General features: G+C 40.7%; 1 protein-coding gene and 1 pseudogene across 4 annotated transcripts in view; both read right to left on the reverse strand.

Moving 5' to 3' along the window:
* Window positions 1–14,529, reverse strand: part of LOC134350696 (ras and Rab interactor 2-like) — a 175,872-nt gene that overhangs the window by 108,971 nt on the left and 52,372 nt on the right. Inside the window, exon 2 of one of the 4 annotated variants that reach the window (XM_063056254.1) lies at window positions 2,280–2,373. The exons of the other annotated variants lie outside the window; for them this stretch is intronic. The gene's annotated coding sequence lies outside the window, so the exon portion shown is untranslated. The remainder of the gene's footprint in view (window positions 1–2,279; window positions 2,374–14,529) is intronic. 4 annotated transcript variants of the gene reach the window in all.
* Window positions 3,163–3,650, reverse strand: LOC134351158 (ferritin heavy chain, oocyte isoform-like; annotated as a pseudogene).

The raw sequence follows: 14,529 nt of genomic DNA on the forward strand, positions 1-14,529 counted from the left end.
GGCTAACATCCCTGACTATTACAGAAAGAGCAATGAAGAATCCTTCTACATCTGTGTGCGATGGCATTCCTGAGTCTCCACCTGGGACTTGCATGGCTGACAGTAGTGAAAACAGAGAGGAAGCTACCGGCATGTTGTAGAACTCCGAACCACACCTAGGGCACAATACAGAAGATGGCCAAGAACAAAAAGAGATGGGAGACCTTCATTGCTGCCCTATATGCTAGCAGCCACAATGGGCAGTAAGTAAGTGTATTAGAGACACATTTTTTTTAAAGGAAATAAGGAAAAATAACTAATGAAAATATCATGGAATATTGACGCTTCTTCTAAGAAATTAGGTTGAATGTGATATATACCTCACGGGCAGTGATTTTTTCTTTAATAACTTTCTTCAGAAAATATAAAAATACTTTGATAATTGGGGGGAAATAATTGTTTGAAAATACAATTTTTTGTTAAAACACATCATTATTCATATTGAATGTCAGCCTCCATTTTACTAGCAGCAAACAGAGGCTTCTTTCACTCTTGAAATAATTTACTGTACAACTTATCCTCTGAAATCTGAGCACCATGTCTAGGTTTATGTCAAAATTACTTACATGGATTGAATTAAACTCCATGCAGGACACACCAGTCACTTCTAAACAATCTTCAAACCTTCCCAGCTCTTTTCCCTTTAACCCATATTTATTTTTCAGTTACAGGATCATATCAACTGAATAAACTGTGTGAAATATTTATGAGCAGTTACAAACCAACTAGCTTGAATTATTTATTTGTACAACAGAGACAGATAGTATATATTTCTTCAGTATCTTGCCTCATAATCCATTTCAGTAGAGTCCAAAATCTAATCGCCAACACTAATTTATTTCTACATTAACTGAATAAACCAAAATCTTGTCCTCACTTCCTCACTTGCTGCAAGTTTAACTGATGACCCGAAACTGGGGAGGAGTGTGAGCCCTGAAGAGAATGTAGAGGTCTCCGAAATGATGTGCTCAAGTTGAGCGAGTGGGCAAATGCAGTCTAAATGTGGATTCACTTTGGTAACAAAACAGGAAGGTGCATTATCTGATTGAGGAGAGCTTAGGAGAGACCAGATGCAGCAAGGTCTGGATGCTTTTGTGCACCGGTAAGCAGGTAATTAGTACAACAGGTAGTATGTAGTGTTTCAGAGTCAGAGGAATTGCAAATGCAGGCGAACCACGCTGCAGTTATGAAGGGCAAGTGGTTCTACTTTGTTGGGAGTTTTGGAGGGGATTCGGTATGTTAAAGACTCTTAACACTTTCTACAGATGTACTGTGGAGAGCTTTCTGATTGATTGCAGCACTTGTATGGAGGCCCCAATGGACAGGATCACCAGGAGGCCTCAGAGGCTTGCAGACTCATTAGCTCCATCAAGGGCACAAACCTCCTAACATTAAGGACATCTTCAAAAGACATTGCTTAAGGAGATGGCATCAATCACTAAGGATCCTCACTATCTGGAAGATACCCTCTTCTTGTTGCTACCATTGGGGAACAGATACAGAAGCCTGAAGACCCACATTCAATGATTCAGGAACAGCTCCCCCACCCTCCCCTATCATTAGATTTCTAAAAAGTTCATGAACTCATGAGCATTACTTTGTTATTCCTTTTTTTTAAAAAAAAACACACTCTTTTATTTTGTAATTTATAGCAATTTTATGTCTTTGCACTATACTGCTCCTGGAAAACAAATTTCACTTTATTGTTAAGCCAGTGATAATAAACAATTCTGATAGACTATGGCTTAAAAATGAAGGACACTTTTTCGTTCTTGTAATGAGGGAGTGCTGCAAAGATTTATCATACTGATTTTCGGAAAGGCAAGACCAATATATGAAGAGTGACTGGAATGATTGAACTTGTAAATTCTGGAATTTAAAATGAAGTGTGGGGTCCTCATTGAAACTTTAAGCCCTGACTAAACAGACTAACTGCAAGAAAGCTATTCCCCATGGTGGGTAAATCCATAACTGGGGGGGAGGGGCAGCAGGGTGTACAGCCTAGGTTATTTAGGGCTGAGGTGAAGATAAATTTTTTCACCCAGGGAATGGTGAACCCACGGAATTCTCTGCCACAGTGGTCAATTGAAGCCAAGTCATGTAATATATTCAGAATGGCGTTAGGTATTGAACTGAAGAGGAGACAGTAAAGCTGTCTTAATGTAACAACATACAACATTGGTAAGACCGCATTTGCAGTACCAGACAGAGTTTGACATCCTTACCAAAGATGCACTTACCATAGGGGCAGTACAGTGAAGATTCACTAGACTTGTTCTAGGGACAGCAGGTTTGCCATATGAAGCAAGGATGAGTAGACTGTGACTATGTTCCCTGAAGAGAGAGAGGAAACTTCATTTAGGCTTTCAACATTGTAGGGCTTGACTGGTTAGATGTTTCTCTTGCTGAAGACACCAAGGATCAAAATAATGGGTAGGCCACCTGTAACTTAGATAAGGAGAAAGGTCTTCACTTGGAGGGTGGTAATTCTTTACAATTCTGATGTAGTTTCAACCCATAACTCCTCTTCTCCCACTGAATATGTTCACCTGCTGGGTTTCTCCAGTGGTTTGTTTGGTGGTTTTCAATTTCCCTACCCTGTTAAGCCATAGAGATTCAATTTATTGCATTCACTCAGAACAGATTGATAGGTTTCCGGATATTAAGGGAATCAAGGGTGAGGAGATAAGTGCAGAATGTGGCATTGAAGTAGAAATGCAGGCTCAAGGGCCAAAAGGCCCCCTTCCTGTTTCTATTTCTTATTTTTTTGGTTTTTTTTTTAAACTTAGAAATGCAGCACCCCCTTTCATCCCAACAGGCTTGCACTGCCCATTTACAGCCATGTGACGAATTAACCTAACCCAGTCATCTTTGGCATGTGGGAGGAAACTGGAGCACCCGGACGAAACCCATGCAGTCACGGGAAGAACATCCAAACTCAGCAGCAGAAATGAACCCAGGTCACTGGGACAGTAATAGCAATTCACTAACCATCAGGTTTCTGTGCTGTGCTACTTTTATGTGTGTTATTGGAGTTTGTTTTCAATTCATATTAATTTCAAAACTTCCTATAAATTACAAGCGAGGGCTACAAAAATTAAAGCTGAAAACACTCAGGTGCATCTATTCATTTTCCTCCAGGGAAAGCCTGTCACTCCCAGACTGTTCTCAGGGGCTCCCAGGCTCTTCAGGTTGGTGATGTGATCGCCAAGCTCCTTGATCATCTCCACTTGCTCATCCAAGCAGTGGTTCTCCAGGAGGTCACAAAGATGAAGGTCACTGTGCTGAGTGGAGAGTTCGGACAGATCCCGTAGACTCTGGTTCACATCCTTCTGCAAAGATCTCTGCATTGCTTCCAGACCACTGCTCTGGCTTCTTGATGTCCCTTCCAGCATGATCCTGCCCCCAACAGCATGCTTCAGCTCCCCATGAGGCTGGTGCCTGAAGAACTTGGGAAAGTAATGTAGACTAACATCCTGATCAAAGTAAAAGGGTGTGGAGAGATAAACACAGGAGGAATAGAGGTCCATGTTAATCTGCCTGTTGGCAGTTTTCTCACAGTTCTAGTGGCAATTCTGACACACTTGTGAAACATCCTCTTCGGTGAACATCTGCAATTCTCATTCAGCCAAGAAAGCCCCTGAGGAACTTCTGTAAATACGTGGTTACCAAAAATTCTTTGAACAATGCCCAAAAGCACTTCATTCTGCTGAATCACAACAGAGCTATATTTCATTAGAAGTTTGAGAAGACTTGGTATGTCACCAAAGACCCTTGCAAATTGCTACAGATGTACCATGGAAAGCAGCTTAACTGGGGTGGCATCACCATCTGGTATGGAGGGGCCACTGCACAGGATCTGAAAGAGCTGCAGAAAGTTGCAAATTCAGCCAGCTCTATCATAGTCACTAGCCCCCCCCACCCCCACCATCGAGGACATCTTCAAAAGGTGATGCCTCAAAAAGGCAGCATCTATAATTAAGGGCCCCTAGCACTCAGGACATGACATTTTCTCATTGCTCATATGAAGGTGGTGATACAGGAGCCTGAAGACACACACTCAACATTTTAGAAACAGCTTCTTCCCCTTCGTCATCAGATTTCCAAATGGACAATGAACACACACACTACGTTATTTTATTTTGCTCTCTCTGCTTTAACTTAATTTTATAAAAGTATATTTATTGTAATTTATGTTTTTTTATTATTATGCATTGCACACTACTACTTCTGCAAAATAACAGACTTCACAACCTATGCCAGTGATATTAAACCCGATTCTGGTTCTGAAGTAAATTTGCCTTTGAATGTTATCTGCGTTCAGTATTTCTTCTGGGCTCTTGTTCAAAGGAAGCATTGTTTGCTTGCCGAAATCATGCTCTGAATTGTTCTCCCTTCAAGTACAGGCCTTGTCCTTTTTCCCTACTTCTTAAGCAAATTGGCTTTCCTGCTCTACATTAACATAGCCTTAGCTTTACTTTGCAAATAAATGGTAAACAGTTTCACAATGATCAGTCCCAATATGATCAGACTCATACAGAAGGCCAACGACCAGGGCTTGTTCTTTCCCTGTTTTAATAAACAAAAGGGTATCACTAGCATACAATGCACTTTTACATAACGCAACAAAATAGTAAAGCTTCCAATCAATCAAAGACCCAATTTTTGAGGCAATGACATAGGGATTTCTGGGGCTGCCTGCATTTTTCGTGCTTAGTAGGTTCCCAGTTTATCATGTTTTTGATGGCAAGCGTTATGGGGGTTATGATACCTTGACCCTACTTTCCCCTTTCTTTGTGACTTAACGCGATTGCAACATTTTTCATCACTAAGGTCACGATGGAGATTCCTGTAAGCTATTATGTGGAATCCAGTTCCTCTGTCGTTTTGTGTATTACTCCAGATTCCTGGCATTTAGTCTCTCTTGCATCTCCATTTCATGGAATCTCGAGCATTGAAATGAGACATTATTCAGAACAGATCTATGCTGCATGAAAAAGACTAGCAGATGTAGGTGCAAGGACAGGTGAATTCATAACAGGAAACAAAGAAATGGTAGAGCGTGCTTTGGAATTGGTAACAAGAGGTGGCCAAATAATGAGCTTAGGAGGAATTTCTTTGCATACAGTGGTGGAAAGATGAATCTTCCAGATAATTTGACCACCTCTTATTTCTACAACACACATCAAAGTTGCTGGTGAACGCAGCAGGCCAAGCAGCATCTGTAGGAAGAGGTGCAGTCGACGTTTCAGGCCGAGACCCTTCATTTCCAGCATCTGCAGAATTCCTGTTGTTTTCTTATTTCTACATCTTGTTTTGGACTTGCCCCAGAAAGCAAAGTGTTTTTCCAATTTCCTCCAATCAAATAATTCAACCATAAAACAAACTCCTCTGTTTTATTTCCAAATGAGCTCCAGTGTGTTCACTCTTAATCCCAGAAATATTCTTCAAAATACTTCCTGCAGTTGACATTATGACAGCTTTCACAAGGGAGTTACGGAGTACAAGGTAGGTACAATACCTCAGAGGTCCTGGTGAAATACTGTCATATCAATTTTCCAATGATGATTAAGTCTTTCTATTATCTTGAAATGGGACATTGGGAACTGATGAACAAGGTTCGGCTGCAACCAGCGTGCTGTGCAGAGTTCTGGGAACCTTATTTCAGGAAGAGAGATTAATCAAGGGGAGTTGAGGAAAATATCTCAACACCCAACAGACACGAGAGATACGGGTGGTAGTTTCTTAAAAAATCATTTTTGATGTTTGTCTGTGATGTTTCGAAAAAAAGAAGCTGCTTCTTGCTAGGTTCAGCTGCCGCCATAGTAACTTCTTTTGACCTTGAGCAGAACACATTTCCAATAAAAAGGCTTCATCTAATGAATCCACCATTGTTCTTGTGTAAGTTATGACCAGAAAACAGAAATTTGTGGAACACTCTACCCATTGTCCCCACACTTGTCAAACTGTGAGAGACTAAAGACGTTGGTTTTCAAAAGGAATTGGGTGTCCTAGTACTCAAAAAAAACCTATAAATTAACATGTAGGTTGAACTAGTAAACAGAAAGACAATTGTTAATTTGCCCAATACTACAAGATAATTTGAGTTCAATAGAAATACTGTGCTCCAATGTTATGCGGCTCTGATAGGACCGCTTCTGAAATATTGTGCCAAGGTCTGATTTCACAACATCAGGAAGGACATTCTTTTGATAAAGCAACGGCTCACCAGATTGATTTGAGGAAGGGGTTACGCAGACTATGTTTATACTCTCTCAATATTTTAGAATGAAAGGCATCTCATTGAAATGTCCCATGAGATTTTCAAAGAATTTCCATAGTTTTTAAATCATGAAATAGAAACCAGAAAATATAAATCAACTCTCAATTAAGTACAGATCCAAAGCAAAAATTGGGAAACAAAGAATAAAAGTGAAAAGTTAAAAGATTTCTTTTTTCCAAAAACTGTACACATTCAAAATTTCCAGTATCAATTTTATTTTGAGGGAACGAGTCCACATTAATAAAACTGGAATTTCACAGGAGAGAAGTAGTCCAAAAATAATCAATTAATGCATTAAATATTTACTATTGCCAATCACACCATTTTCAAAGCTCACACCAATGGAATCACCTTAATGCAATTTTTTCCAAGGAATGCTACAGAAATATTGATGAAAGGTTCAGAGTTCCAGTGTCACTGGGTCTAACAATACACATGCAGATATGATGTTGCTCTCATATTAATTCCATTAAATTGGTGAACGTTAATCAACTCAATGCAATCATGTACACAAATTCACCCATTATAATATACAATTATTTACCCACTCCTCCCTTTCCTAAGCAATTTTTATACTGTACATAAATTACAACTGCTCCTTAACCCGTGTTACGATATAGAAACATAGAAAATAGGTGCAGGAGTAGGCCATTCGGCCCTTCGAGCCTGCACCGCCATTTATTATGATCATGGCTGATCATCCAACTCAGAACCCCGCCCCAGCCTTCCCTCCATACCCCCTGACCCCCGTAGCCATATATGTACACATAGTTTTCTCATAACTCTATTCTTTCAATGAGCTTATTCTCCACCAACCATAAGGAACAGTAGCCTACTTATGGCTGACTTGAATCCAAGTAGCATCTTTAATATGGTAAAATGCTTCTAAATCTGCCATATAAGCTTTTCTAAGTATAATTTTACAGTAAATAATAAAACCTTATTTGGGCAGATAACCAAAGTTGGGGGGGGGGGGGGGATAAAAAAAATACTGGACCTACCCTGAAAAGACACAGAATGCAGATTTAGTATCTGTGCAGCTGAGACACAGCCATCTGTTGTGGAGAACTGGAGGTATGAAACCTAGAGATATGCAAGGAGCCAGGGTTGGAGGGGTGCAGAGGTTTGCATGAAACCCACAGAAGTACTGAATGGGATACTGTGTTTTGGCATCTTGCAGCAACACGTTCATTCCCACAGCAGAGATTTAAAGACAATGTTAAATTCCTCGCATGCAAGCAGTGATTTCCTTTTTTGCCGAATGAAATAACTTCTCATTTTATGTCCCAACTTGGATTGTCACTGAATACAGTTTAAGTAGGAGGTCACCTTGAGGGCTCTGGTGATAGAAATTCAGGCACGTAGCACATTTTATCCTCTGCACCAAACACACTTTGTTGGAGGTGATGACATTCAAGCTATCGTCACCTACAAAGCAAAATCAAGCAACGTAACTGACAAAGTTTTGCTCCTAGATGACACATTGGTTATTTGTCAGTCTTCGTTTGTGTGTAGTTTTTCACTGATTCTATTGTATTCCCTTGTTCTACAGTGAATGCCTACAAGATAATGAATCTCAAGGTACTATACGGTGACATATACATACTTCATAATTCAAAGTAAATTTATTATCAAAGTACATATATGTCACATATACAACCCTGCGTTTCATTTTCTTGAGGGCATACTCAATAAACCAATAGAATAATAACCATAACAGAATTAATGAAATTCACCAGAGTGCAGAAGACAACAAACTGTGCAAATAGAAAAAGAAGAAAAAATAATAAAAATAAATAAGCAATAAGTATCGAGAACATGAAGAGTCCTTGAAAGCCAGTCCATTGGTTGTGAGAATATTCCAATGTTGGGGCAAGTGACATACAGTGAAGTATCCCCTTTGGTTCAAGGCCTGATAGTTGAGGGGTAATAACTGTTCCTGAACCTGGTGGTGTGAATCCTCATGGTAGCAGCAAGAAGAGAGCAGGTCCTGGGCCCCTGATAATGAATGCTGCTTTCTTGCGACCACGTTTCATGCAAACGTGCTCAATGGTAGGGAGTGCTTTACCTATGATGCCATGTCCAGAACTTTTTGTAGGATTTTCCGTTCACGGGCATTGGTACTTACATACCAGGCTGTGATGCAGCCAGTCAATACACTCTCCACGACACATCTATAGAAGTTTGTCAAAAAATCTCCACAAACTCAAGGTAGTAGAGGCGCTGCTGTGCTTTCTTCATAATTGCACTTATTATGCTGGGACCAGGACAGGTCTTCTGAAATAATAACACGGAGGAATTTAAAGCTGCTAATTCTCTCCACCTCTGATCCTCTGATGAGGAATGGCTCCTGGACCTCTGGTTTCCTTCTCCTGAAGTTAATAATCAGCTCCTTGGTCTTGCTGACATTGAGTAAGAGGTTGTTTTAATGACGCCACTCAGCCAGATTTTTCAATCTCCCTCCTATATGCTGATTCATCACCACCTTTGATTCACCTACTAGAGTGGTGTTGTCAGCAAACTTGAGTATGGTATCAGTCATGTTTAGCCACACAGTCATTAAGTCATACTTTAATAATAAATTTACATTAACTCTTTGAGAATCACCTTTGTGCACCTGATGCTATATTTTCATAATTTCTCACAAAATAGGAGAAAGCCTGTAGTGTTCTCGTGCAGTGTGTTGAAACTCTGACTAAACACAAAGTTAAACTGGAGCCAATGAAGACAAAGTCGTAGTAAGGTTAATCATTTACTGTTCACTCTTCCACATTAACATCGTATGGTGACAACTATTGATAAAAAAATACAAACATATACAGCAAACAACAGGAATTCTGCAGATGCTGGAAATGCTGGAAATTTTTATACACACATTCTTTTTCTCTCTCTCCTTTTTCTCCCTCTGTCCCTCTCACTATACCCCTTGCCCATCCTCTAGGTTCCCCCCCCACTTTTCTTTCTCCCTGGGCCTCCTGTCCCATGATCCTCTCATATCCCTTTTGCCAATCAACTGTCCAGCTCTTGGCTCCATCCCTCCCCGTCCTGTCTTCTCCTATCATTTTGGATTTCCCCCTCCGCCTTTCAAATCTCTTACTAACTCTTCCTTCAGTTAGTCCTGATGAAGGGTCTCGGCCTGAAACGTCAACTGTACCTCTTCCTAGAGATGCTGCCTGGCCTGCTGTGTTCACCAGCAACTTTGATGTGTGTTGCTACAAACATATACAGTGTCTGTTTCATTCTGGAGACCACGCGTGCTCTCTTCTTTTAGCAAGTGTCTCCAGCTGCCCCGAGTAGCGGGCAAGGGGGTCCCGTCAAACCACCATCGGGCTCGAGCCCACCCGTTTGAAATTGAAAAGGTGGCACGCACGGCGCCCCAACCACTGCTTCCTTAACAGATACCGCGTTAATATTTTTACTTCAAATACATTCTTATGAACTTACAGCGTTGCTTCTATAATGTTTCTTTGTGGGTAGAAATGGAGTTCTTCACGATCATGCTGCACGCATGGCACCCACCTTCACACCTTCCTGAACTGGAAGTTACACACAAGATGCAGTGAAACTGTAGGTAACGTCATCACATGCCGCGATATACCATAGACAATGAATTTACCTTTGTTAGACTGTAACTTAATTAACAACCTTTAACTAGAAACTAGTTACAAACAAATCATTTAAAACGTAGACCCAGCAAAGTCAAATAAATGCCTTAAGGGCAACACAAAGCCATTCAGTCTATATTAACTCCCACAGTAATCCCATCCTTCCAATTATTTCTCCACAACCTGTTCTCTTTCACAAAGTCACATACATCTCATCCAGCTACACAAGGCAATTCAGAGTAGCCAATTTATCACCCATTTAGGTCACAAAGACAGCACTGGAGGGATCATTGGAGCAACATGACCTGCATCACCATGGTGCCATTTTAGAAGATAGCAACACTGGATCTCTGCATCAGATACATGTCCTGGAGTGATGCTGGGGTAATTCCAAGGAGCACATGTGCTTGGACTCCAGTTGGAATATTTTAGGAACACCTTCTACCCACTCAGCCATCAGATTTCTGAACTGACAATGAACCAACTCATGAACACTACTTCACTAATTTTGTGATTTGCACTACTAATTTTATGTGCGCGCGTACACACACACACAAACACACACACACACACACACACACACACAATGGATTCCGGTTAACTGGGCCTTCAGTTGATCAGGGCAGCCATTTATTTTGGACAACTCGTAAAGAACAAAAACTAATCAAGAAAATTTCTGGGACTCCCCCCACTTATTTGGGACACTATAATTGGGACAAGAGATTGCTGCCAAACAGGTTCTAACTAGTGTCAATCATGTGCCCTCGCGTGGCTGCCTCAGTTAGCCAAAGTTTCATGGAAATAGAAAAAAAAACATAAAAATTTAAAAAAACTGAGTAACAAATTATGTATTTAAATGAAACAAATTAAAACACTACCAATTCAGAACAAATTAAAATGCTAACAAATAGTACCACAGTACCAAAAAACTCTATTAGTTCCAAATGGTTATCAATGGAGGAATTCATCCAGTGTACATAAAGAACAAAATCAGAGTGTGGCCATTAAGACATAATACCATACTTAGAAAAAACAGTTTTTAAATAGTGTCAGTTCACTGTGTTTGCGTTCAAAAAAGCAGCGATTTTTGACACTGATAGCTGGCAAGAAATAAGCATAAGACAATGCAGAGCTGTCTTGCTGACTGCGGTTTTCAGGCTTGGGTCAGTTGGGAAAATAAAGCAATTTCTCTACATCAACAATTTAAGCATTATGAAGAATTTGAAGGTATCTACAATCTTCTTGAATGTTCCAATGAAAATGAAGATATGGGGGATGCAATCGTCGATATCATTGTATGAATTCAGACAATCATCTGCACCAGAAGTCTGCGCTGATCTCGATCATTATGTGCACTGGATGAAATGCTCCATCCAAAGGCAGTGCCTATAAAAAGTATTCACCTCTCCCCCCTTAGAAGTTTTCATGTTTTATTGTTTTACAACATTGAATCACACTGGATTTAATTTGGTTTTTTTTGACACTGATCAACAGAAAAAGACTATTTTGTGTCAAAGTGAAAAACAAATCTCTACAAAGTGATCTAAATTAATTACAAATACAAAACACAAAATAATTGATTGCATAAGTATTCACCCCTTTTTAATATGACGCACCAAATCATCACTGGTGCAGCCAATTCGTTTTAGAAATCACATATATTAGTTAAATGGAGATCTGTTTTTGGAGACCTGTGTGCAGTCAAGGTGTATCAATAGATTGTAGTAAAAATACATCTGTATCTGGAAGGTCCAACTGCTGGATAGTCAGCATCCTAACATAAACTACACCATGAAAACAAAAGAACACTGCAAGCAACTCCTCAAAAAGTTATTGAAAAGCCCAAGTCAGGAGATGGATATAAGAACATTTCCCATCACTGAATATCCATCGAAGTACAGTTAAGTCAGACATTAAGAAATGGAAAGAATATGGCACAGCTGTAAATCTGCCTGGAGCATGCCATCCACAAAAACTGAGTGACCATGAAAGAAGGGGACTAGTGAGGGAGGCCACCAAGAGACCTATGACAACTCTGGAGGAGTTACAAGCTTTAGTGGCTGAGATGGGAAGATATTGTGTAAACAACTGATGTCTGGGTGCTTCACCAGTCGCAGCTTTATGGGACAGAGGCAAAGGGAAAGCCACTGTTGAAAAAAACTCACATGAAATCTAGGCTGGAGCTTGCCAGAAGGTATGTGGGAGACTCTGAATTCAGCTGGAAGAAACTTCTGTGGTCTGATGAAACCAAAATTGAAGTTTTTGGCCATCAGACTAAACGCTACGTTTGGCGTAAACCAAACACTAAACATCATCAAAAACAAACCATCCCTACCATGAAGCATGGTGGTGGCTGCATTATGCTGTGGGGATGTTTCACTGCAGCAGGCCCTAGAAGGCTTGTGAAGGTAGAGGGTAAAATGAATGTAGCAAAATAGAGGGTAATCTGGAGGAAAACCTGATGCAGCCTGCAAGAGAACTGCGACTTGGGAGATCGGTTTTCCAGCAAGACAATGAGCCCAAGCATAAAGCCAAAGCTACACAGGAATGGCTTAAAAACAGCAAATTAATGTCTTGGAGTGGCCAAGTCAGAGTCCAGACCTCAATCCAACTGAGAGTTTGTGGCTGGATTTGAAAAGTGCTGTTCAGTCACGATCCCCGTGCAATCTGGCAGAGCTTGAGCAGTTTTGTAAAGAAGAATGGGGAAAAATTGCAGTGTCCAGCTGTGCAAAGCTGATAGAGACCTATCCACACAGCCTCAAGGCTGTAATTGCTGCCGAAGGTGCATCTACCAAATACTGACTTGAAGGGGGTGAATACTTATGCATTAATTATTTTGTGTTTTATATTTGTAATTAATTTAGATCACTTTGTTGAGATCTGTTTTTACTTTGACATGAAAGAGTCTTCTTCTGTTGATCAGTGTCAAAAAGAAGCCAAATTAAATCCACTGTGATTCAATGTTGTGAAACAATAAAGCATGAAAACTTCCAAGTAGGGTGAATACTTTTTTTTATAGTCACTGTACACATTTTATGCAACTTATAGTTTATTTTTATGTATTGCACTATACTACCACTGCAAAACAACAAATTTCATGACATATGGCAACCATATTATACCTGATTCTGACTGGTTTTAATAACAAAAAAATTCAGTGATCCCTGTCTGGGAAAACACAGCAAATCCTCCCCAGCAGAGTAATTCAGGGCCCTAAACAGTCCTTCCAGGTGAGATGACACTTCACCTGTGAGTCTATTGCGATCATCTACTGTATCTGATACTCCCAGCATGGCCTCCTTTATGTTGGTGAGACCCAACATATATTGGGAGACCTTTTGCTCTGACTGCCAGAAAAAGAGGGATCACCCAATGGAGTGCATGACTTCCTCTACTGCCATAATGAGGCCACACTCAGGTTGGAGGAGCAACAACTTATATTCCGACTGCATACCCTTCAAACTTCAAGCTGATAGCGTGAAGATCGATTTCTTGAGCTTCTGGTAATTGACCCCCTCACCAGTCCAGTTTCCCTCTTTCATCTTATCTCCTTACCTGCCCATCACTTCCCTCTGGTGCTCCTCCCCCTTCCATTTCTTCCATGGTCTTCTGTCCTCTCCTTTCACATTCCTCCTTCTCCAGCCCTGTATCTCTTTCACCAATTTCCTAGCTCTTTACTTCACCCCTCCCTCTCTCCCACTTTCACCTATTATCTGCCACCTTGTACTTCTTCCTCCCCTTCCAGCACCTTCTTCCGCTAACTTCTCTCCATCCTTTCCAGTCCTGGAGAAGAGTCTTGGCCTGAAATGTCAACTGTTTACCCTTTTCCAAAGATGCTGCCTGACTTGCTCAGTTCCTCCAGCATTTTGTGTGTGTTGCCCAGCAGAGTAATTTCCCTGATGAACAAAAGTCACTGTGCTGGGTAGAGTAGAAATGTACAGTGAGCAGAGAATAGCTACATACAAATTATGCTCATAAGATCAACTTCAGGCATTGACATTAAGGGAATGGAGGGATCCAGAACATGTGCAGGCAGATGGGACTGCTTTAAATTGGCATCATGGTTGGCAAAGATTTTGTGGGCCCAACAACCCTTTCTTATGATCTAGCAGTGTGGATATTTGGCATAAGTAATGAGAATTAACCAATGTACACTGTCTGGGAATAGCTTTGCCACCATTTGAATCTTTTAAAGAAATGAATTGGGCGAGTCTTTGAAATGGTTTAGGTAGATAGGGAAATTAAGGTTTATGGAAAAAAGGCAAGTAGGTGGAGATGAGTCAATGGCCAGATCAGCTATGATCTTATTGAATGGCAGAGCAGGCTTGACAGGTTAGATGGCCAACTCCTGCTCCCATTTCTTATGTTCTTACAGATGCAACTGATGGGAGGCGAGAGACAAAATTGGAGGGTGCTGTGGTCACAGATCCTCACTGTAAGAGTCATGGGGGGGGGGATTTTGGAAGGGAGGTTGTGGGGATGGGTGGGGAAGAAAATAGTGAGAAATATGGTGCTGCAAGACAATGATGAGAGAGTTGACTAGTATTAAGTTCTGAAGCTACACGGAGTGCAGACGTCTGGAAAGCCTTCACAAGGGGCCAG

Source organism: Mobula hypostoma, chromosome 8, assembly GCF_963921235.1.
Source record: "Mobula hypostoma chromosome 8, sMobHyp1.1, whole genome shotgun sequence".
NCBI classification, from domain to species: domain Eukaryota; kingdom Metazoa; phylum Chordata; class Chondrichthyes; order Myliobatiformes; family Myliobatidae; genus Mobula; species Mobula hypostoma.